Source organism: Calliphora vicina, chromosome 2, assembly GCF_958450345.1.
Source record: "Calliphora vicina chromosome 2, idCalVici1.1, whole genome shotgun sequence".
Taxonomy (NCBI): Eukaryota; Metazoa; Arthropoda; class Insecta; order Diptera; family Calliphoridae; genus Calliphora; species Calliphora vicina.
Genome location: NC_088781.1, coordinates 140512714 through 140536977, shown reverse-complemented (window position 1 = coordinate 140536977; position 24264 = coordinate 140512714). Strand labels below are relative to the sequence as shown.

The following is a 24264-nucleotide window of genomic DNA, read 5'->3' as shown; positions in this document are numbered from 1 at the left end:
ATAACAAACGTCATTTATTGATATGATAAATATTTGTTAAGTATAGACAGGGGGTTAGGGAAGTAACATAGCGTTTACACATGCAAGTAACAGTTGCAAAAACTCAACACATTCATACTTTTGCACTAACACAATTGTGTAAATTTTCACATGCATAGTGATTGTGTTAGTGCAAACGTATAAATGTGTTCAGTTACTTGCATGTGTAAACGCCAGGTAATAGACAATTGTAAGTCAAACACGATGCCGACTTACTACTTGAATTAACATAACTTTTCTCCAAGACTAAAAATAACATTTTTATTTGACACCCACTGTAAATACTACATTAATACATACAAATATGTGTAGAGGCATGTCATTGTTTGTTTAAGAAATTTATAAATTTCATTCATACTTATGTATATTAGAAGGTGCTTGAGACTATAATTGGTAGTACTAGCACTTGTACTGAATAGTACTACCCAATATACAAAATATGCAAATTAAAAACTATTAAGTAGGCGTAACAGTAAAAGCAACAGGGATTTGTATAGTTATTTATAACTAGGCTCATTTATAGTGTCATACAAATATTGTATAATATATATTCCTATATTAAACTATTGCTAATAATTTTATAATAAGTTGATTTGAAATATTTGAAATAAAATAAGCAAATAAATAATAAAAAAATTACTCGAAAGAAACTTTAACTACGGCTAAATATATGTTTATACATTTTATGAACTTCGTTGTCATTCGTGTTGTTTACTGGTAAATCACCGATCATGTTCGGTGATGTTAGTGTTAAGAAACCCAAATCTTTTAAGATTTTCTATTTTAATTAAAATATTCAAAACTTAGTAGGTCTGCATAGCGAGTTCTTGGTGTATACATATTATTTTTGTGGCACACCCATTAAAATCTTATTACTTAAAAATTGTAAACACTTTCTTTTAAGAAAACTCAATTAAAATAAATAAATAATTGCAAAATAGTTCTACAATGATGATAGATTTCCAATAACAAGTGACATGTAAAGTAAATTATGAGTCTGTTTTGGTATGGTGCGTTTCAAAACTAAAATGATTAAATCAAATATAAAATAAATAAGGCAAAGTGTTATACATTTCAATTAAGATTAAGGTTGTAAATAAGTGTGATACAAAATTTACAAAATGGGGCAATAAATATTAACTAAATTTTACATAAAATATTATAATAATGCCTATTGGGTAAATAGTTCTCTCTCTTTGCTTGATAAATATTTATTACAGATACTGTTGCAAAGTGTTGATAATAATGATAATTTTTATATTGTTAATATGGAAATAATCAATTAATTTAAGTTATTTGATATTCCTTAGATTAAATTGACCTTACAGTGCTATTAAGTCTACTTAATGCTGCCGTTTATATTGTTAGATTAATGTTTGAACGCAATAAACGCAGACAGACTGAAAGTCATTTGAATAAATCTAACAATTGGGTGATATTTTTTTGTAAATGAAAAGTAAAAAGATCAAATTTATAAATTCAGATTAAATGACTTGTTTTAATCAAAATTATAAATAAACAAGCAAATTATTGGAAAATTTACTGCAAAGCGCTAACTTTTGAGAAATTTACTATTGTATAACGTTACCTTAATATAGAAACGCCCTAACTCGTTTTTCCCCAAAATTTAGTTTTTTTCATACTTCGATAGATAATCCCGTAATACACCATTAATAAAAAAAAATTAAATGTCACAACATTAAAAAAAGTCAACAACATTCATAAAAGTCTGTGTTAAAAAAATTGCAAAAAACTACAGAACTATAAGTTTTAAGTTTTTTTTATTCTGCTCTAAAGTAATGAAAATGTTAGTTAGGGCATTTCTATATTAAGGTAGCGATAAATAGCTAAGTTTAGAGAAATTAATTAAAATATATAAAATTTTAGAAAAATTCTTAAAATTGCTATTTATAGCAACTTTTTTAAAAATTTACTATAAATAGAAAATTTACTTAGAGCTAATTTTTGAGAATTTTTTTATAAATAGCAAATTCTGGGAAAATTTACTATAAATAGCAAATTTTTAAAAAATTAGCTATAAATAGCAATTTCAGAAAAATTTTCTATAGATAGCAAATTCTTGAAACAGTTCCTATAAATAGCTAATTTTTAAGAAATTTTCAATAAATAGCAACATTTTGAGAAATTTCCTGTAAATAGCTAATTTTGGAGAAATATCCTATAGATAGCAAATTCTAGGAAAATTTACTATTAATAGAACATTTTAGAGAAATTTCCTATAGATAGCAAATTCTTGGAACATTTCCTATAAATAGCAAATAGAAAATTTTTAAGAAATTTTCATTAAATAGCAACATTTTGAGAAATTTTTTATAAATAGCAAATTCTGGGAAAATTTACTATAAAAAGCAAATTTTTAAAAAATTAGCTATAAATAGCAATTTCAGAGAAATTTTCTATAGATAGCAAATTCTTGGAACATTTCCTAAAAATAGCAAATTTTTAAAAAAATTTCAATAAATAGCAACATTTTGAGAAATTTCCTATAAATAGCAAATTATAGGAAAATTTACAATAAATATAAAATTTTTGAGAAATTTTCTATAGATAGCAAATTCTTGGAACATTTCCTATAAATAGCAAATAGAAAATTTTTAAGAAATTTTCAATAAATAGCAACATTTTGAGAAATTTCCTATAAATAGCTAATTTTGGAAAAATTTTCAATAAATAGCTAAATTTTGAAAAATTTCCTATAAATAGCAATTTTTGAGAAATTTCCCATTGATAGCAAATTTTTGAGAAATTTCATACAAATAGCAAAAAGTAAATTTTGGAGAAATTTCCTTTTTTTTTAAATTTACTATAAATAGAATATTTTTTAAAAATTTTCTTTAATCAAATTTTTGAGAAATTTTTTTTTCAAATTTTTAAGAAATTTCCTATAGATATCAATTGCTTGGAATATTTCCTATAAATTGCAAATTTTTGAAAACATTTTTTTTTGAAGAAATTTTCAATAAAAATAGCAAAATTTTTAGAAAATTCCTATAAATAGCAACTTTTTTATTTTTTAAATATTCCTATAAATAGCTAATTTTGGAGAAATTTCCTGTAAATATCAAATTCTAGAAAAATTTACTATAAATTTTAAAAAATGTACAATAAATAGCAACATTTTGAGAAATGTCTTATAAATAGCTAATTTTGGAGAAATTTCCTATAAATAGCAAATTCTATGAAAATTTACTATAAATAGTAAATTCTAGTAAATTTTCTATAATCATCAAATTTTTAAGAAATTTCCTATAAATAGCAATTGCTTGGAATATTTACTATAAATAGCAAATTTTTGAAAAATTTACTATAAATAGCTAATTTGAAGAAATTTTTAAAAAAATAGCAAAATTTTTAGAAAATTCCTATAAATAGCAAATTTTGCAGAAATTTTCTATAAATAGAAAAATACATAAATAGCAATTTTCGATAAATTTTATATAGATGTCAAATTCTTGAAAAATTTCTATAAATAGCAACATTTTTTTAAGAACTTACTTTTAATACAAATTTTTGAGAAATTTCTTATAAATAAATAGCAAATAGAAAAAATGTAAACAAATTCAAATAAAATTTTACATTAAGTAGCAAAATGTAAGGTAGTGAACCTGTGTTTACACAAATATGCCTTTGATTTACTTCACTTTAGAATACATTTTACATAAATTAAATAATTAAAACTCGAATTTAAAGGCACACTTTAGTAAACAAAATTTTAAATTAAGGGTACAGCCCTTCAGAAATACATAAATCGCTTATAACAATATTCAAATTATTTAACTATTTAGAAGTTTTAATTACAGTTCTTGAAAACTGGATTTACAAGTTCATCTAAATACTTGTATTGTAAAACAAATATTAAATGTAATTTACATATCTAGTATAGAAAATGTGTTCATGTTTTTTTTTTACATAATAAATGTCTAAGGGGATTTTTCTATTAATTAAAACGTATCTGTGAATAATGAATGGCTATTTTGTAATACATATTAAAGTAATACAAACAGAAATAAAAAAAATAATTTAAATTTTTACTCATATACACAATGTAGGTCATTATTATTTTTGATCACTGCTCGAGTCAATTGAATTGTGCCGTTAAGAGTAAACAATATGAAAAAAATACAATACTATAAATGTATGGAAATATCTATAACATCATGATCGTGATCATCATTGTCAGCGCACTAAAATTTTACATTAATTGTGAGAGTTTCAATTAATTTGCATGTCTCATATTGTTCAGTAGTATCTGAAATTGAAATTGTGTTCGGTATGTCAAAGGCACACCCTCATACTTTTCTAAGGTCTCAAGATCACATTTCTCATTTCACACAAAACGTTTTAATTAACAAACAATTTAAAAGTAATTTTTTTAATAATTCTCATCTTTCTAAACAGTTTACTTAAAATATTTAGCACATTTTTGTTTTTAAATTAAAATAATGACTTAATAAGTCGTAAGTATCTTTGCAGCACAATATTGTTTAGAAAAAGAACTTTTTCTATTTTGTTTAGTTTTAATAATAGCAAATTAATTAGCACCCCTGGTCGATTTGTCTGGCTGGCTTTATTTTAGTTTATTTGTTATTATTTTGACTGTCACTTATCAATTATCAAGGCGTAAATTTTAAATTAGTTAAGCACTGCGATAGATAAATAATAGTAGTAAATCATAATTGCTAGACCCTGCACTAAACCAAGTGGACACTCTTGATGATTGTAGCTTTAAATGTGATACGTCAAACCAGTTGACTTCCATACCCTGTCTATAGCAAACATGATGCTGAAATAGCATGAAGGCAACATAATTTTAATGACATAATCAGTTGAAGTACAACTACAGGAATCTCTAGAAAATTAAACCTTTCAAATGTTTAGTTACTATTACCATTAGGGTATCGTTAGGTGTGTATTTGACTGACTTTTATTTCAAACAATGCCTATCAATTTCCAGCTATTGTTTATTCTAGAATAAAACAATCTCAACAATAACACACCGAATTATTAAATGTTTTTAAAGTTCTTAAGTCATAAACAAATTTCATAATAATTATTATTTAAACATAAGTAATTCAGACAATCTTTAATTTGATAAGCCTGTGCAAAAAAATGTCATATACTATTTAATATTTTTGTGATAACAATTCAAAATAAACAATATCAAAATGTAAATTATGTCTTGCTGCTAGAAGAAGAATTCCAAGAAAGGTGCTGTCATTTATTTTAAAATCCCTATTTTGATTTGTGGCCACTGATATGAATTACTTTAAAAGTGTAAGTTATTATTTAATTATTCCATTTTAAAACAAAAAAACACATTTAAATAATTAAATCTTATATTTTATAGCCAGCTGTTGCTGTTATTATTTTAGGAAAAATATTATTATTAGTAGGCACGTGTCGCATACTTATAGCAGCTATAAGTATACAAAAATAGTTTTTGTGTCAATTTAATAAAAAAATAATTATTTGTTTAAACAATTTTCACAAAGTTAATTAAATTATAGTTTTCTCAGTTTACTGTTTACATAAAAAATATAATTTATTATGTCTACTATTTATTTAACTAGTCACAGTGGGTTACACCAAAAGTAAATAGTAATAAATATGGAAATCAAGTAAAATTTTCAATAATTTACTAGCCCTAGTAAATTTTCAAGATTTGCTAACCATAGTAAAAGTCTCAAGACTTCAACCGAATTTGCTATTTATAGTAAATTTTTCAAATATGTGCTATTTATAGTAATTTTTCTAATCAGAATTTTAGATAAAAAAAATCAAGTAATTTTTGGTGTATACTCACTTTTGAGGCTCACTGTATATCTGAATTAATATAGTCAATATGAATATTTAATGATAAATATTCCAAAGACTTTTGTAACGGCGTATATGAGGCTATAGTAAGTCGGACCTACAATGGGTCAAAATCGGAAAAAATATTTTTTGACTAGAATTTTTTTTCACCAAAAAATTTTAAATTAAAAAAAAAAATTTGTTATAACATATTTTCCACTTGTAAATTTAAAATTAAAAAAATATTTTTTTTTTTGAAATATTTATTTTAAAGTATAATTTGGTGAAGGGTATATAAGTTTCGGCACATCCGAATATAGCTCTCTTACTTGTTTACCATTGAAATTGATGGTGCAGAATGCCCAGGCTTAAGGCTGGGTTAGCCTACCGTTGTTGGAATGTAACCGTAATGTTGACTTAACGTAACAGTTTAGTGCGATTATAGATTATTTGACATAAAAATCCAAACAAATCATTTTTTAGAGGTTGAAATAAGTATTTATAACCTACACCACCATAGTGGGGAGGGTATAATGCGTTTGTGCAGATGTTTGTAACGCCCAAAAATATTAGTCTTACACCCTGCTTAAAGTATATCGATCGACTTAGAATCACTTTCTGAGTCAATTAAACGATGTACGTCCGTCCGTCTGGCTGGCTGGTCGGCTGGGTGGCTGTCCATGTAAACCTTGTGTGCAGAGTACAGGTTGCAATTTTGAAGATATTTCGATCAAATTTGGTACATGTAATTTTTTCAGCCTAAGGACGGAGCCTATTGAAACTGGCTGAAATCGATTCATTATTTCACCTAGCCCCCATACATATGTCCTTCCGAAATTGGGCTTTATCGGTCTTAAACGTTTAATTTATATATGTATCTCCACAAATTGTGCTCCAAATAAGTTTTATATATACACAATTCATGTCTCCAAATTTTGTTACGATCGGTCCATAATTAGTCATAGCTCCCATATAGACCCGCTTCCGAAAATCACTTTAACGTGCATAAATCGCTTAAAAATGTTGGTATACACACAAAATTCAACATAGTTAACTTTAATATAGACATAAATCACACGACCTAATTTCATGGTGATCGGTCCATAATTGGTCATAGCTCCCATATAAGGCCCACTTCCGAAAATCACTCAAAAATATAAATTATTGAAATTTTAAAAGAAAAATGTTTTTGCTCTTTTACTTAGTGTAGGGTATTATATGGTCGGGCTTGACTGACCATACATTCTTACTTGTTTTCAATTTAATTGCTTTTGAAAATCAACCCTGTTAGCAGATGTCAAATAAACATGTAATAAAATTCTGCTTTTAACAGGTTCTGACGTTAACACACAACAAAAACGATTAAATATTGCATTACGCTAACCCAGCCTTTATTTGAGTGATGGTTTTTTTCGCAAAAACTAGAGCATATTCAGCAGACGAAATTCACTTTCTACCAATTTCTCCTCAACTCAGGAGGTAGTCTGCTGTCAAACAGGATCAGTTGTTGACAGGATCAGTATTGCCCTTTTAGTTAAGAGACAGGAAATTCAAAAAGTCGCGGACTTATTTGCAATAAGTTTTAAATTAACTTTCCTCTACGACTAAGAAGCTTTGAGAATCAAATACGCTTCATTAGACATTTACCCCCATATGCATAAACAGTTTATAAATTTATCAAAGGTTTATTAAACAAAATGTCCATACTAAATCAGTATTATAAACCTTTGATAAATTTATAAACTGTTTATGCATATGGGGTTAGTGTATGGAGAGTCTGATAGTTATTGTGTCCACTAGTACCTAATGTTTTGCCACCAGTGTAACTTCACTTACACATATGTAATTTAAGTAAGTATAGTTTGAAATTATATAATCATATAATTTGTTATTCTTTATATTCTTATAAATTATAATTATTTATTACTAATACATACTACAATACATATGTACAATATGTTTGGTTTAAAACACATTTTTTTACACTTTGACTAGAGGATGTAGTTGTACATACACGTTTTTTTTTATTGACAGCAAAAGAATTCTATTCAAAATTTTCAAATTCAAGGGCAGCTACACAAACAACAAGAATAATAAGAACTTGTTAAAAGTTCAGTATTACGCAGAATAAATGAACAGTGGAGAGCAAAACTAAAGTGACAAATAACAAAGCAGAGGTGAAGTTTCGTGAAGTTTCTTAAGATTCAAAGTGAAAGGATGCAAAATGAATAATGATATCTATCAGAATTGAAATAAGTTCAGTGCTTAATATATAAAGAGGGCATGGTCAAAATTAACCAAGAATTGGCATTTTTATATATTTTTTTTATTGATATTTATTGTGTATATCAGAATTGGAATAAGTTCAGAGTCTACTACATAAAGAGGGCATGGTCAATAGGAAGCAAGAATTATTATTGTTATTTTTACTTTTAAAATATTTATTATGTCTTTTGTTTTGCTCGTTATTGTGCAAATTTGGTGTATGTACTTAAATAAAATTTTAATTTGATGTCTATTGTTTAATTTTGGTTTTATTATAATGTTTATTGTATAAAATTAACCGAAAACAGCAAAAAAACAAACCCTTTTATACTGAATTTAAGCTTTAAACATACGCACACGTTTTAACTTTTACTGGGGAAGGGGAAAATACAATGGGACGTTTGACGAAGCAAAATAATCAGCCCTAAATTTGTAGTGGTGGCCTTTTTTGTTTAAATAATGTAAAGTTTTTTTTATTGTATTGTACATAAAACCAGTTTGAAATTTATTTAAACAAAATCTACATTTATGGTATTTAACATGTAAGTAAAGTAGTGGAAATTTTATTATAATGTTGATATTAAATAAAACATTTTATTTAAATATTTGCTATATTAGAAAACAAAAAAACTGTGTTATTATAATAATGTGGGCACACGTTCTTTTTGGATTTTGATAAAAAACCATAAATTAAAAAAAAGCAAATATTTAAACCAAAAAAGGTGTGTTAATATGCCAACCTGTCTGTCTGTCCGTCCGTCCGTCCGACCATCCATCTGTTTGTTTGTCTGACTATTTGTATGAAATTCGCTTCAAATTCTTTAGAATATATTATTTTTTTTTTGAAATTATAAACAAAATATAAGTACAGATTTTAATTTTATTCTAATTGCTTATAAAGTGTATGACTATTTAGACATATAAGGTTTCTTGCTACAAGCATTTAGCAGCCAGCTATTTATCCGATAACAAAATCATTGTCATTTTTTTTCAAGTATTAGAATTCGAATTTGAGTCGAGAGATTTGTATACCCCACAACATGTGACCGGCATTTTAAAAATGATTTGAATACAAAAAATACTAAAACAACAACAACTTATTAGAGAATAAAATTTGATCGTATCATTTAGAATGTTTCTCAATAAATAACATGGTTAATGAAAAAATATATTTGCATTAAATATTATTCATTAAGACTAGACTTGTTAGGGAGTTGTGCAAGTACTTAATTAATTAATAATATACAGCAACACAGCAGCAACAATATTCAAATTGTTTATAAGCAAAGCATCCATAATTATGATTAAATATAACAAGAATTTTATTTGAAAATAACGAAACAGCTTTGTTAGAATATTTAGCACATAGAGAAAAACTAAATGACATGATCGTCAAAGCACTGCAAAAATAGCAATAAAAATGCTTTAAAGATGCTATTATAATTTTAAGCTGATTTTTACTTTGTAAAGAATTTGTCGTAGTAAAAACATAGGTTTTTAATTTAAAAGACAACTAGTGCCGAATCATATATACCTACCCTTCACCAAATTATACTTTAAAATATTTTTCGGTAAACAAAATTAAAATACAATTTTAATTTTTCTTCAAAATCTTTCTATTTAATTTTTTTTTTTTATTTTAATTTATTAGTGAAAACATTTTATGCCAAACATTTTTTTTAATTTTTAAATTTTTTTTTTAATTTTTCAAACGTTTTTTTAATATTAATGAAACAATTTTGTGAAAGAAAATTCGAGTTAACCCTTAAATGCATGATTTTTACTTTTATTTTTGTATAAAGTATCAAATATTTAGTTGAATTTTATTTATTATATTTCCTTTAGCTTTAGTTTGATTTAGAATTCCTTTAGCTGAAACTTTTCGTACTCCATTTGATTTTTCTGAATTAGTATCAAGCTTATTTATATTAGTCTAAAATTAAGTGGAACTGGAATGTAGACAATTGGCAACAATATGCATTAAAGGGTTAAAAAATATTTTTCCAGATTTTGGCATTATATACGTCGTTGAAATATCTATCAGTAGATATACATATTATCTATATTAATGGCTTAGTAATCCTGATAAACATATGGGGGATTTCATGTCAAGTGAACCAACTTTAGAAATCGATGTCTTCCGATCGATATTAGTTCTATTGGATAGTATTTCAGACACAATTTTTCAACAAGATCGGTCAAGAACTCTCTGATTTAGAGGGGTTCAAAATTTGACATTTTGGTCAAACTGGTGTTTCTTCTCATCCATTTATATTATTACTTATTGTTCTTAGCAAAATTTGTCACAAATAGTTTAGATCTTTCGAAAAAAAAATTTAAAAAAAATAAAAAAAATTTTTAATTTTTAATTTTTTTCCGAAATCAAAATTTTTTTACTTTTTTTAAAATGGGTAATTTTTTCTCAAAAGAAAGCTAAGATATTTTCCTTGAAGACCTATTTGGTCGCTTCTATCTATCTATCAAAATATATATTTTGTAATTCAAGACATTAAATTTTGATGTAAGGTTGTCCTGGTTTTTTCTTTAAACCTAAGCCATTTGTGGGTCGATTTTCTCGATTTTAAATGGCAACCTAAACGAGGCTATAGCGGATATATTGATGTATTTATCATATATTTAAGTTAATTGGGGGCTACGGAAAGTTGATTTCAACATACAAACGGAGAGACTGACATGAACATATCGACTTTGCTATCTATAACGATCCCGGACATATATATACTTTGTAGGATCGCAGATGAAAAATACAGAAATTACAAACGACATGACTAACTTATATATACCCTAGACACTCATGGTTAAGGGTATAAAAATAAAAAACCTAGCAATGTCATGTTCAATTTTTTTTTTTTTTCAAAAACAGCTTTCAATATCGCAATAAATTTCTTTAACATATAAAATAATTAAAAAACAATATTTTTTATTGATTAATGTTTGTTTGTTTTTTTGTTCTTATTTATTTGCTTTCTCATACTACTAATCCTGTCTGAACACAGCACAGACTCAAAGTGCCTGCCAATCAATGAGCTATCATCATCAGACTGGCTTAAAGCAGTTTAAACTGCATATTGCTTTTTAGCAATTAGAAACAAATTCTTAAACAAACTCAAATACAAACCGCACATAAATAAAATTCTTGTATTTGTGTAGCATTTTAAATAAATACAAAAATTATATTGAAACAAGTAAGAGAGCTATATTCGGCTGTGCCGAATCTTATATACGCTTCACCAAATTATAATACTTCAAAATACAAATTTTAAATATTTTTAGGTAAACTAAATTTTTTTTCTCCAAAGTTGTTTTTTTAATTTTTTGGAAAATTTTTTTTTCGAATTGTTATTTTAAAATTTTTTAAATTTTAAAATTTTTTTTTATTAATTTAATTTTTTTTTTAAAAATATTTATTATTGGATATCTATATTGTCTATATTAATGACTTAGTAATCCAGATATAGATAGGTCAAAAATAAGTCAAAAATCGAGGTTGTCCTGGGTTTTTCCTCATATCTCAGCCATTTGTGGACCGTTTTTGCTAATTTTAAATATGAAACTTCTCGAAAGCATGTCAGACAGAATTATTGAAGATTTGGATCCTGAAGATATCAGGGGTCTTCAGAAAATTGATTTCAACAGACAGACGGACATGGCTTAATCGACTCCGCTATCTATAAGGATCCAGAATATATATACTTTATAGGGTCGAAAAATTATATTGTGGATATTACAAACGGAATGACAAACTTATATATACCCTTCTCACGAAGGTGAAGGGTATAAAAATACATAATAATGTGAAACGATTACGTTAAATGGATGTTAATTAAACAAACAAATACAAAATCGTAAATTATTTAATACAAAAAAATTCCCGCGACATTATTGCCACCATTTGTTTATAGTTTAAATTTATATTTCAGTTTCGATATTTTTAGTTTTTTTAATCTAGGAAGTGTGAGTGGTAAAGATAAAATTATTTTTATTTATTTATTAAGTAAACAAAGTGATGAAATCGAAACAATTATTAGAGTTCATAAAAAAACTGAAATTAGAATGACTTAAGGTGTAGTGTTATTATGAAATAGACTTATTTTGAGTAAAATGATTATATCAGAAATATTTATAAAAGAATTACATATAAAACTGTTTTGAAAAAGTACTGCGCACTAAAGAATTTGATGAGAATTTACTATTCATAGTAAATTTACAATAGATGTCATATCTTTTGAAAGCGGTTTTTGTTTTATATGTCATTTTGAAGGGTACATATCATCTGTCATTTATTCTCACTTAGTTATTGAACATTATAGTGTAAAAAATAGGTTTTTTTCGAATTTTGTACCAACAAATCGTCATGTGCGGGAAGATTTGCTCTTAATTTGAAAATAAAGTGCCACTGAAGCACACCGATTGCTCACCAAAGCTTATGGTGAATGTTTTTCATCGGTTTTAACATGCGAGATATGGATTGTGCTGTGCAGAAGTGATAATTTTGACACGGAAAACAAAGATAGCCCAGGCCAGCCAAAAAAGTTTGAAGACCAAGATTTGGAGACATTACTTTATGAAGATTGTTGTAAAACTCAACAACAGCTTGTACAATCATTGGGAGTTACTCAAGCAGCAATTTCAAAATGTTTGCGAGCAGCAGGATTCATCTAAAAGCAGGAAAATTGGGTACCATACGAATTGAAGCCGAGCGACCTCAAAAGACGATTTTGCATGACGGAAATAACGCTTGAGCGCTATAAATGAAAATAATTTTTGCACCGAATCATAACTTGCGATGAAAAATTAATCCATTACGACAATGGATGCTAAGGTAATTCTCTGTATTTGGTGGGTACAAAAGGGTCCTATCTATTTTAAGCTGCTGAAATCTGACCAGACCATCACAGGAACCTGTACCGAACACATCTGATTCATTTGAAGAGAACATTGGGCAAAAAATGCTCAGTATCTGCGGCCAGACATGACAACGCTCGGTCATATGTTGCAATATGTACTTGTTAAAAAGTATTTAGAGTGAAGTGGTTGGGAAGTTTTGCCTCACCCGATTTATAGACCCACTACTATTTGTTTCGATCAATACAGAACGCTCTCTCTGGGATATGCTTCACTTCAGAACAGAGTATCCGATATTGACTTGATTCGTTCTTGGCCTCAAAAGATGAACAGTTCTTTTGGCTCGGTATCCATATGTTCCCAGAAAGAAGGGAAAAGGTCGTAGCTAACAATGCCGAATACTTTCAATAAATTTAATGGAATGTTTTAATTATTTCGAACCTTTGATTGAAAGTAAAATCGATGTATAAATTAAATAGGTTCTGGATATATCCTTAATTATATTAAACCAATATTCTCTTCTAAGAAGAATTATCTTTCGTTTGGCTATATATGATCCATCATATTTTACATGCTTTATTGAATTATGAAAATTAGATTTCATATTCATGATCAGCGAACGAACACAAAACCATTTAATTTCTTTATTTAAAGAAAAATCTAATAAAAATTAAAAATGTTTTACTCCATATTCGACCGCCAATCTTTAACCCACCAAAAGAACCCAAACAATACACTTTTGTCATATAAGACTTTTAGTTTAATTTTCATGAATTTTGAAAATCTGACTTCAGCGGCCACAATTTGAATAACTGAACACTTAAAGCAGTGGTCGGCATAAACAGAATATAAATATTATTAAATGTATTGTAATGTTGCATAAACGAATTTTATGAGTTCCCTTTCGAACGCTCATATTCGTGCTAAGTACATCTGAATAGTAGATAGCGTTCGGCACCTGTTGGCTATGAGTGCCGACCACTGACTTAAAGTATCATTAAGTGATAATTAAAAAACGGGGAACGACATCATGGAACTCCGATTAAAAATGTTTGAAAATGTGCTATAATTTTTTAAATTTTCAACCTTTAAATAGTTTTCAACCTAATTTTGTATAACAGAAAATATTGTTCTAATTCCTATGTGAAAAAATTAAGCATCTTAAAGTTGGCTTTTGTATAAAGAAAAGTCCTTTCTTTATATCTTTATAATAGATACATTTTAATAACAAACAGATAATCTAAAACACAAGGACAATTGCTGCTGACAATCAATAGAGAGTAATGAGAGAGTGTGAATAATAGCAAATCAAAAGCGAAAGTAAATAATACCGGGTAATCCAAAATAGAGAATAGAAAGAATAGACACAATAATGAGGCAATTGAAGGAAAATACTTAACATAAATCCTTAAAAAACAAACACAAACGCATAAAATATATAGAACAATAAAAAAAACTAGAATCAAACATGTTTTGAAATATATATTGTGAAATAGTATCTGTCAATTGTTAATTGGGGGATATTTTTGTTTCCAAGTTATAAAAGTGGTTAATAATAATTGTTTAATAATTTATGAGCTTGAAAATATCGATTTTAATTATTTAATAATTTTATTAGGCACATTTAGATTTGTGTTGACTAACGAGTGTTTTAAATTAATTAAGATTGTTAACACTCGTTGGACATTTGCTGGCCGAGTGCTTGAAATTGGAAAAATACTTGTTATTAAAATGTTCACACGTTCTTTAGGTTTATTTAAATCATAAAGATACAACAACAAACAATAGCAACAACGAAGAATTAAACAAATAAATTTGGTTTTATAAATATTTGCTGGTGTTTTCTGATAAACATACAATCAGCAGTTGGGCCTATTTCGAAATAAAAATCCAACAAAAAAACGTAAAATAGATTATGAATGTGAAGGTCATTGGAGATAGACGACTGACTACTTCATATTCTTGTTCTTCTTCTATTTAAGTGGGTAAAGTACAACAAGAACAACAATGATCTACAGAAATGTACTGTCATTGCAGATCAGCGCACAGTGGGTCGCTTTGAGAGCAGGATAATAAAAAAAATGTTAAAGCTAATTCTAGATACCTAAATTAGTCAGTGATTAATTAAGCCAAAATTTCCTTTAAGCACAATGGCAAATTGTAATAATGGAAATGATTTTTAAAATCTATCTCAAATACTAAAACATTTGATTTTGAAAAATTCAGTTCACCTTGAAATAGTTTAAATAATAAACAAAACTTATCAGTCCCAGAACTTACGAATCATCTACTTTCATTTGAAACGCAGACATTTAAAATCTAGAAACATTTAATTTTTAACCACTTCCAAGTAAAATCTACCACTGTGCAGCCAATGTTTATAAATATTAACATTATTTATTTAATTTGTAATGTATTTTTTTTACTTGAATGAGATTAGTAGAAAAAGAAATTAATAAAAATATTTGAATAAACATTAAAACAAAGACAAACATTCTGCGACATTTGTCAATGGACCTTTGAAACATTTGTGTTTTCTTTTTGTCAAGGAAACAGCAATTTACAGTAGACTCTCTGTATATACAACAACAAATAAATACCATTTCAATTATGTACAATCAAATGACGAAAATTGTATATTCAATTAAATTTAAATTCAAATTTGAGAACATGGAAATTGATTCCATTACGAACATTATTAACTGTATTTGTGATACCTTATCTTATTTGATTCCGTAGTAATTGAATTTTAATTTCTTATCCAAAAAGTATCTGCTGTATTTCATTATTTATTATTAGTTTTTAATACAACTTATTAAATTTATTTCAAATGATCCTCTGCCAAATTTGCCAAAGAAATTTTACGTGCGTCCACATTGAAAATTATTTATTTGTCTATACCGTGTCCAATTCATTGCGGCGGCATTTCTATACTGTATGTAGTACAGTGTCATTTACACACTCTTTTAATGGACACAAATTGCGTTCTTTCTGTCTCCGACGATATAAAATGTGTTTTTGTCAAAAAAGAAAAAAGAAAAGATTTACATGTGGGTGTCTTTTGACAACTAAATTTGAAAATTTAGCATTTACGCTTTATTACCGAATAATGCTTTTTATATTTTTTTTTTTTGTGTATCAGCAGATTCTTATTAAATTTGAGTGGACAAAATAATGTTTATATTCTTTTTCATTTCTTTTGATGGTTTTTCAAATTTAATAAGCAAAAGTGGCATTTTTTAAGATTTTTTAAAAGGAAATATAGAAGGTTTTTAAGTAATTATGATTCTGAAACTAAATTTTAAAAATTCTAATTTTAGAACTGAACTAGAACTGAACTAGAACTGAACTAGAACTGAACTAGAACTGAACTAGAACTGAACTAGAACTGAACTAGAACTGAACTAGAACTGAACTAGAACTGAACTAGAACTGAACTAGAACTGAACTAGAACTGAACTAGAACTGAACTAGAACTGAACTAGAACTGAACTAGAACTGAACTAGAACTGAACTAGAACTGAACTAGAACTGAACTAGAACTGAACTAGAACTGAACTAGAACTGAACTAGAACTGAACTAGAACTGAACTAGAACTGAACTAGAACTGAACTAGAACTGAACTAGAACTAGAACTGAACTAGAACTGAACTAGAACTGAACTAGAACTAGAACTGAACTAGAACTGAACTAGAACTGAACTAGAACTGAACTAGAACTGAACTAGAACTGAACTAGAACTGAACTAGAACTGAACTAGAACTGAACTAGAACTGAACTAGAACTGAACTAGAACTGAACTAGAACTGAACTAGAACTGAACTAGAACTGAACTAGAACTGAACTAGAACTAAATGTATTTATCATCTCAAATACAATAAATATAGCCTTTTCTCGAATAAAGCTGTATATTTCGCTTTAAAATATATTCAACTAATGGTTTTTTCACATAAATATTTTTGCTGCAGGTCAATAAATTTCATACATTATTATTTAATTTGGTTTTATTTCTCATGTGCTGGTTTTTATTTTAACAATTTTGTTAATTGTTATGTATTATGTCAGTTTTTGTAATGTCATTATTTTGATTAATCACTGTTTTTTTTAATAATTTTCTTAGCAAAAACTAGTTTTAAACATATTGTTAACTGAAAGTTTGAAAACAAGTATGTAAATTTTCATTTGTTTACAATATTTTTGTTTCTAATAAATAATGATTCAATATTTTAACAGGTTGTGTGGAGTTTTTCTCATTTGTCAATAAACAACCTTTGAAAAAATATGATTTTAGACAAGTGTTAAAGTGTTTTTTCGAATGAATGAACAAATAAATTAATTGGTATCAAAGGTTCGAAAGAATTAATTCTTAATTCGATTTTCAATAACAAAAACAAATATTTTCTCTTACTCATATCAATAAAGAATTCATTACGAATTAATTTCCTAGTACTTCAAACGTGGTGAATTCATTCCTTTGAAAATTTATTCTCTAAAGAATTAATGCCTTATTGAATTATTCAAATTTTCTTTAATTCAAATCCAGCTTAATTGAATTTATTGAATGATTAAATTGTTCTTCAAAAAAAAAGGCTTAAGTGAATTTCTTTCAATTCATTTTGAAAATGAATTAAAGCTAAACATGAATTGTATAATTCAATTCTATGAATTTTATTATGAATTAGTTCAATAATAAATGAATTATATTCAAATAAAAGTCTTTGAATGAAGCTAGAAAACTTGTTATTCTGAATTAAGCTTAAATTGAATTAATTAATTCGAAGCTCTGATTTGAATATTAAACTAATAGTAATAAAAATAATTGCTTGTCAAAAAAAATAATTGTTTAATTTATAACTGAGGTGGTATTTCATCGATCTATGATGATAGATATATGAGTTTGTGATTTTGCCATTGGATCTAGTTGTTGCGTCATTGATCCTTTAAGATAGACTTTCAAACTTCCCCGTTTGTTTTCAATCGGTTCACCCTAAAACAGCTGAACTACTGTATACACAATGTGTGGCTGGCGATAACATACTTTTGCCAAAAACGCAGTTTTAATTTATTTATTTTTTTTTTGTTAATATTTTATTAAACAGTATGAATATTATCCATGTAAACATATTTTAATAAAAAACCACAAATAATAACAATAAAACTGAATTTTGCTTTAAAGTAAATAAAGACAACAACCCGGTATTTAAAATGTTTATTATATTTAAATAATTTTCATTGTAATAAATTTTTAACAATGTGACTGACTGCAAGTTTAATTCTTTTCAAATAAATGGAAAAATGTTTACAATACTTTCTTAAGAAAAAGGTTTTGTTTATTAAAATAAACAAATATTAATAAAAAAAAAGTATTAAAATGTAAAGTCTCGCACAGAAACAACTGCTTGGAAGAGCAACAAAATGCCAAAAGCAAATAGTGTGGCAATTTGAATGTCAGACAGTATGACATTGGGACTGACATTCGATTAAGAGTGTAGCCACTTAGATAAAGTATTTCTGGTGGTAATGGCAGTTAATACAATAATTTATTTTTATAATAAATCTTGTTTTAACAAACTTAAAGGCAAATAACTAATGTTATTATACCCTTCATCATAAGTGGTCAGAATATATAAGTTTGTCATTCCGTTTGTAAGTTCTAAATTTTTCAATTGCGACCCAATAAAGTATATATTTTCGGGATCATAATAGATAGCGGAGTCTATATAGCCATGTCCGTCTGTCGGTCTGTATGTTGAAATCAACTTTACGAAGCCCCCAAATAACTTACAAACATGATTTATACACCAATATATCCCACAAAAGCCTCAGAAATGGCTGAGATGTAAGATATACCAGGACAAACTCAATTGTTGATCTATTAGATTACTAAGTCATTAATATAGACAATATGGATATCTAATGATAGATTTCAAATACCTTTCCAACGACGTATAAACCCCACAGTAATTCGGACAAACAATGCTTTAAAATCGGGAGAAATATTTTTTATTTCCACCAAAATTTTTTACCACAACATTTTTTTTCACACACAAACATATTTCCAATCTTTATCTTAAATTATAATTTGGTGAAGGGTATATAAGATTCGGCATAGCAGAATATAGTTCTCTTACTAATTTTTTTTTAATATATTACTTTACAACCATAATTAAATGGGAATTTATGGCAAACTTAATAATAAGTTTCCTGTAATAAATTTACTGTTTTCAATTGTGACGTCAATCTTTTAATAATAAATATCTCACGTGTTTTTTTAATAAAGTCTAAATGATCTAACTGTCGCGCGACAAATTTGAAAATGATGAAATTTTTTTAATAAAATCATGGCCAAAAAGTCTGTTATTTTAATACTTTAAGTTTTATTTTAAATTCTTTAAGTAGCCTGCAAATAAAATACATAAATTATTAATATTATTTTTTAAATAATTCTACTTGGGAACTAGATTATTCTTTTAAACAAAAATTCAATTTATTTGTGTCATCTTTCGCGATTTTATGAGGGCATTAAATAAATCATTAAAAGTTCCCAATTAATCTAACCCCAAAAAAATAAAACATATAAAATATAAAATAAATAAGAGACATTATTTCGTTGTTAACAGAAATATTTCGTTTTGAAAAAAATTCGCCATAACACTCGTATTTAGGTGGGTGTTTTGAGGTAGACAGACAAACAGATTTCCAAATATTTATACTAATTTAAATAAGTAGCCAAAAATTTAATGACATTTTGTTTTGGAATTTTTTCTTATTGAACAAATTTATATCTTATTTATTGGCTATATATACCCTTTACTTTTATATACAAGTATTTAAGCTCTTCAAAGAGTTTGTTGAGAGTAGTAAAATACAATAGTAAAACTGAAACATGACATGTGATACTAACTAGTAGCAGAACTAAACAATAATTACTTTTATTTAATTAGTAAATAAAATTGTATAAAAGCACTTGTTGATAAAATAAACCAGGGATGCCGGAATGTTTAAGTCAAAATAAAAACGCTTAAACGATATAAATTATAGCAGAGATTATAATCAACTGTATTCGCGGAAAACCGCAGCGAGTGAGAACTGGAATAACAGCTGTATAATGACATTTGAAAACAGCTGATTTGCTTTAAAGTAACCAATTTTCTCGGGCCATAATTATATTCGGAAAGATGATTTCAACACACAGATGCAATGACAAATTCCCTGTTACTATGAACATATTTTACGTCTTAGTAACCATTATCATACAATAAACATCTGATATAACGAATTATCGGTTAAAACAATTTATTTTTTAGTCCCAAGCATTAATTTTTTTTATAACAAACTCCCAAAAATATATATACAGTGGTTGACAAAACAATGGAAACTTTTCCAAATATTCCATATGTAGCCCAAAATTTTAAATATTTTTTTAAAAAAAAATTTTTTTTAGTATTTTACTTGTATAGTTTTATTTATATAAATTAACTGAAAAACAAACAACATAATTAATTATATTCTGAAAAAAGGGAAGGTACAAAATTAAAAATATTCACTATTTCGCTACTGAAAAAACAATGGAAACTTTTAAACTTCTGCAAGAAAGAAGTGTAAAACGAAAATAATATTTAAAAGAACGATGTAAAAAGCATCCTGTTTACAGTTATTTTATTTTATTTTTAAATTCTGGTAATTTTTCACAATTTCTTTTTCAAAGTTTTTCACATAATTGCTTTTTTTCAAAGTTAACGAAAAAAGTATCTATGACAAATATTCAATAAATAAATCAGCAGTTTCAAAAATTATAAAGAAATTTCGTGAGACCGGTTCTGTAAACCTAGACAAGATAATTTAATAGCGAGAGAGAAATTCCCAAAAATAACTCCTCGAGAGGTTGTTAATAGCCTAAAATTAGAAATAAGTACCCGAACAGTTAGTCGCAGGGCAAATGAGGCTGGTCTTGGTTGCTATTGTCCTGTGAAAAAACCAATCATTTCTAAAAAGAACCGTTCTGCTCGTCTACATTTTGCCAGGAAATGGAATACTGTCCTCTTTTCCGACGAATCCAAATACAATTTAAGAGGCAGTGATGGGAGAACATTTGTAAGACGAACAAAGGGAAAAAGATTAGATCCAAAGTACACAAATAAGACTGTAAAGTTTGACGGTGGCAATATTATGATATAGGGATGTTTTTCAGGGCAAGGTATGGGCCCAATTCATATTATAAAAGATACCATGACAGGTATAGGATACAGAACCATATTAAACGAAAATATTCCCCTAGTTTGGAGATTCCAACACGACAACGACCCGAAACACACCTCTAGGGTTGTAACCGAGTGGTTACAATCCAACGAGGTACGTGTTTTGAAGTGGCCTGCCCAATCGCCAGATTTCAATACCATAGAAAATTTATGGGAAATTGTAGATCGTAAATAAGGACCCAAAATTACACCAGGAAGAAAGATTTATCGGAGGCGGTTATCAGGGAATGGCAAAATATTTCAAAGGAGACCATTGACTCTTTAATTGGTTCAATGCATCGTCGATGTGTAGCAGTTATAAAAAATAAGGGATACCCAACAAAATATTGAGTTATTGCAAAGTTTAGACCATATTTGTTAAAATAATACCTAAGTTTGTATTGTTTTGTCAACCATTGTATGTATGTCCAAGAATTATAAAAATAACATTTTTAATAATTGAAGAAATAGATGATAAACTAAAATCTAAAGAGAATCTAAATCTAAAGGATCTGGTATAAAAGTATTTTCATCCCAATTATAACGATTATAATTGAAAATTTCTAGTTTTAGCTAGTTTATACATCTTTTCATCGTTACTAGTTTATTACATCTTTTTAAAACAAATGTGGCCCTGTCCAGAGTATCATGTCTTTATATTCTGGATCGTTATGGATATCGGAGTCTATATAGCCATGTCCGGCTGTCCGTACGTATGTTGAAATCAACATTCCGTGACCCCGATAACTTACATATATGATTCATTCATGATTCATCAATATATTCGCTATAGATCCGGTTCGGTTTCTATTTAAAATCGAGAAAATCGGCCCACAAATGGCTGAGATATAAGGAAAACACCAGGACAATCTCGATTTTAAACCTATTTTGTATCAATATCTAGTTTTCTAAGTCATTAATATAGACAATATGGATATCTAATGATAAATATTTCAAAGACTTTTGCCATGGTAAGTTGGACCTACAATGGGTTATAATCGGGAAAAATGTTTTTTAATCCGATTTATGAACATGTTCTTATTATGATGGAAAGAAAGTTTGGGAAAAAAGTAATGATCGATTAATAATATTAATTAAAAAATGCATTTCAATCATGAATTTCTTTTTTCTGAGTATGAAATTAATTCTGTAAAGAATTAACTCCGAAGGGACTTAAATTCTCTAGAAAATATACCTATAGTTTTCTAACATCAAAATAATACACTGATTTAAAATAAACATAAAGATCATTGCACTGTTCTCTTGACTAAACTGTTCAATTGAACTAGTTCGTTCAGGAACAATTAAGAGATCAAATTTATTCTGTAGGAATAATTTTAAGACTGACATTTCTTGTTGCACATTGTTACTGCGAAATTTAAAGATCAAAACTGTTGATCACTTTACAAAAACCGTTAAAACACTATAAATTATATCTGGTAGCACTTTCAAAGAGAACGAGTATAAAAAGAAGCATGTGAATTGTTGATATTGTTTTTGTTTAGTCTCTATTCTGAAGCAGCATGTGCCATAATTATATTTATTATGGTTTTTTTTATATAAAAAAAAAACAAACAGATAAACAAATGCATTAATACACCCATGCACAAGTGCATTTAAAAACTATTGACAATTTATTTTTTGGCATGAAAAATGCAATTTCTTCTTTTTTTTTTGTTTGAATGTATTAATAATTTAGGTTACAATGACAAACCATACTATGTATAATTTTGGGCGATTTTTGTCGATTTGACTAGACTGACGGTTTGTTGTTTAAACGCAAAATAAAATCGAATGCGCAAATGATCATAAAAGTGAAAAAAATAAATAAATGTAAAGTGCAAGTTCTTTTTTCATGATCACTTTTTCATGATATTTTCTTTTACTTTCATACATTTTTTACCTTTAAATGGGAGCAAGCAGAGTGTGATATACAAACATATGTTTATAAGAAAGAGACATAAAGTAAAAGAATTCTAGTATTTGGCTGATGAGAATAACATGAGTAAATTGTGATCAAATTTAAAGCTCATCGTTTATAAAACACAGAAAAATATGACATAAACATTAGGCAAAAAAAAAAATAATAAAATTTACATTTTTAGAACAATCTGTCACTTGAGCAAAAATAACAAGAAAATATATAAAATACATACAGTGAATATTTAGTTTGTTTTACATTTTTTTTTTTGTATAAATTTAAAAGACATCATGAAAATAAAAAAAAAATAAACTTTCCTAAAGATAATTATAAATTGTTGAAGTGTTTACACATCAATTATTTAGTTTGTTCTCGCTAAAAAATTAAATAGAAAACAAAAAATTATTGTTTACACAAATTTTTTTCTCATTCGTCTAGGAACTTAAAAAACCACTTAAAAACTGTTTTATGGATTTTGGCGTTTATAGTTTTTCAATGTTAAAAAAAATTATTTATGAGCTATTTGTTGGCAACATAAAATTTTTCAATTTCATTTCATAAAACAAATGTATTATTTAAATATAAATTAATAAAGAAATTTAGCACTTAAAAAAACATACCACTTTATTGTTAAACAAAAACTGTTCATTTCTTTCAACCACAAACCGCAATAATTTATATAAATGTTTAGAATTATTATTAATTTAATATTATATGTTCATATTTTGCAGTTTTTAATACATTTATTATATTTTTTAAGCGTTCGTTCATTTAATTCCACAACTTTTTTTTAAATAATAAAACAGCGATCTTGTAGGGATGCTGACATAATAATAATAAAAATATAGCACAAAATATTTTACAGATAAGCCACTTTATTACACCAGCCAAATCAATCACCTAAATAAATTGCAATCATCAAATTTACAATATTGAAACTCGTAAGGTACTTTTTTATTTACAAACAACAAAGAAGTACCCCAAGTACTTTTAAATTTCAACTTTATTACCGAGAAGACAACTTTGCGCCTCAGGTTTTCGTTTAGAACTGAACTGCAAGTGTTGAACTTAATCGACAACAAACATTTCGAATTCACATACTAACTGAATGAATATAAAAT

The 24264-nt window shown here is 26.9% G+C and overlaps 1 protein-coding gene across 1 annotated transcript in view; it reads right to left on the bottom strand.

Annotated features, from left to right (window-relative positions):
• Nucleotides 1-24060, bottom strand: part of Eaat1 (Excitatory amino acid transporter 1) — a 37421-nt gene extending 13361 nt beyond the window's left edge. Inside the window, exon 1 of the mRNA XM_065502273.1 lies at nt 24044-24060. The gene's annotated coding sequence lies outside the window, so the exon portion shown is untranslated. The remainder of the gene's footprint in view (nt 1-24043) is intronic.
• Nucleotides 24061-24264: the final 204 nt, after the last annotated feature.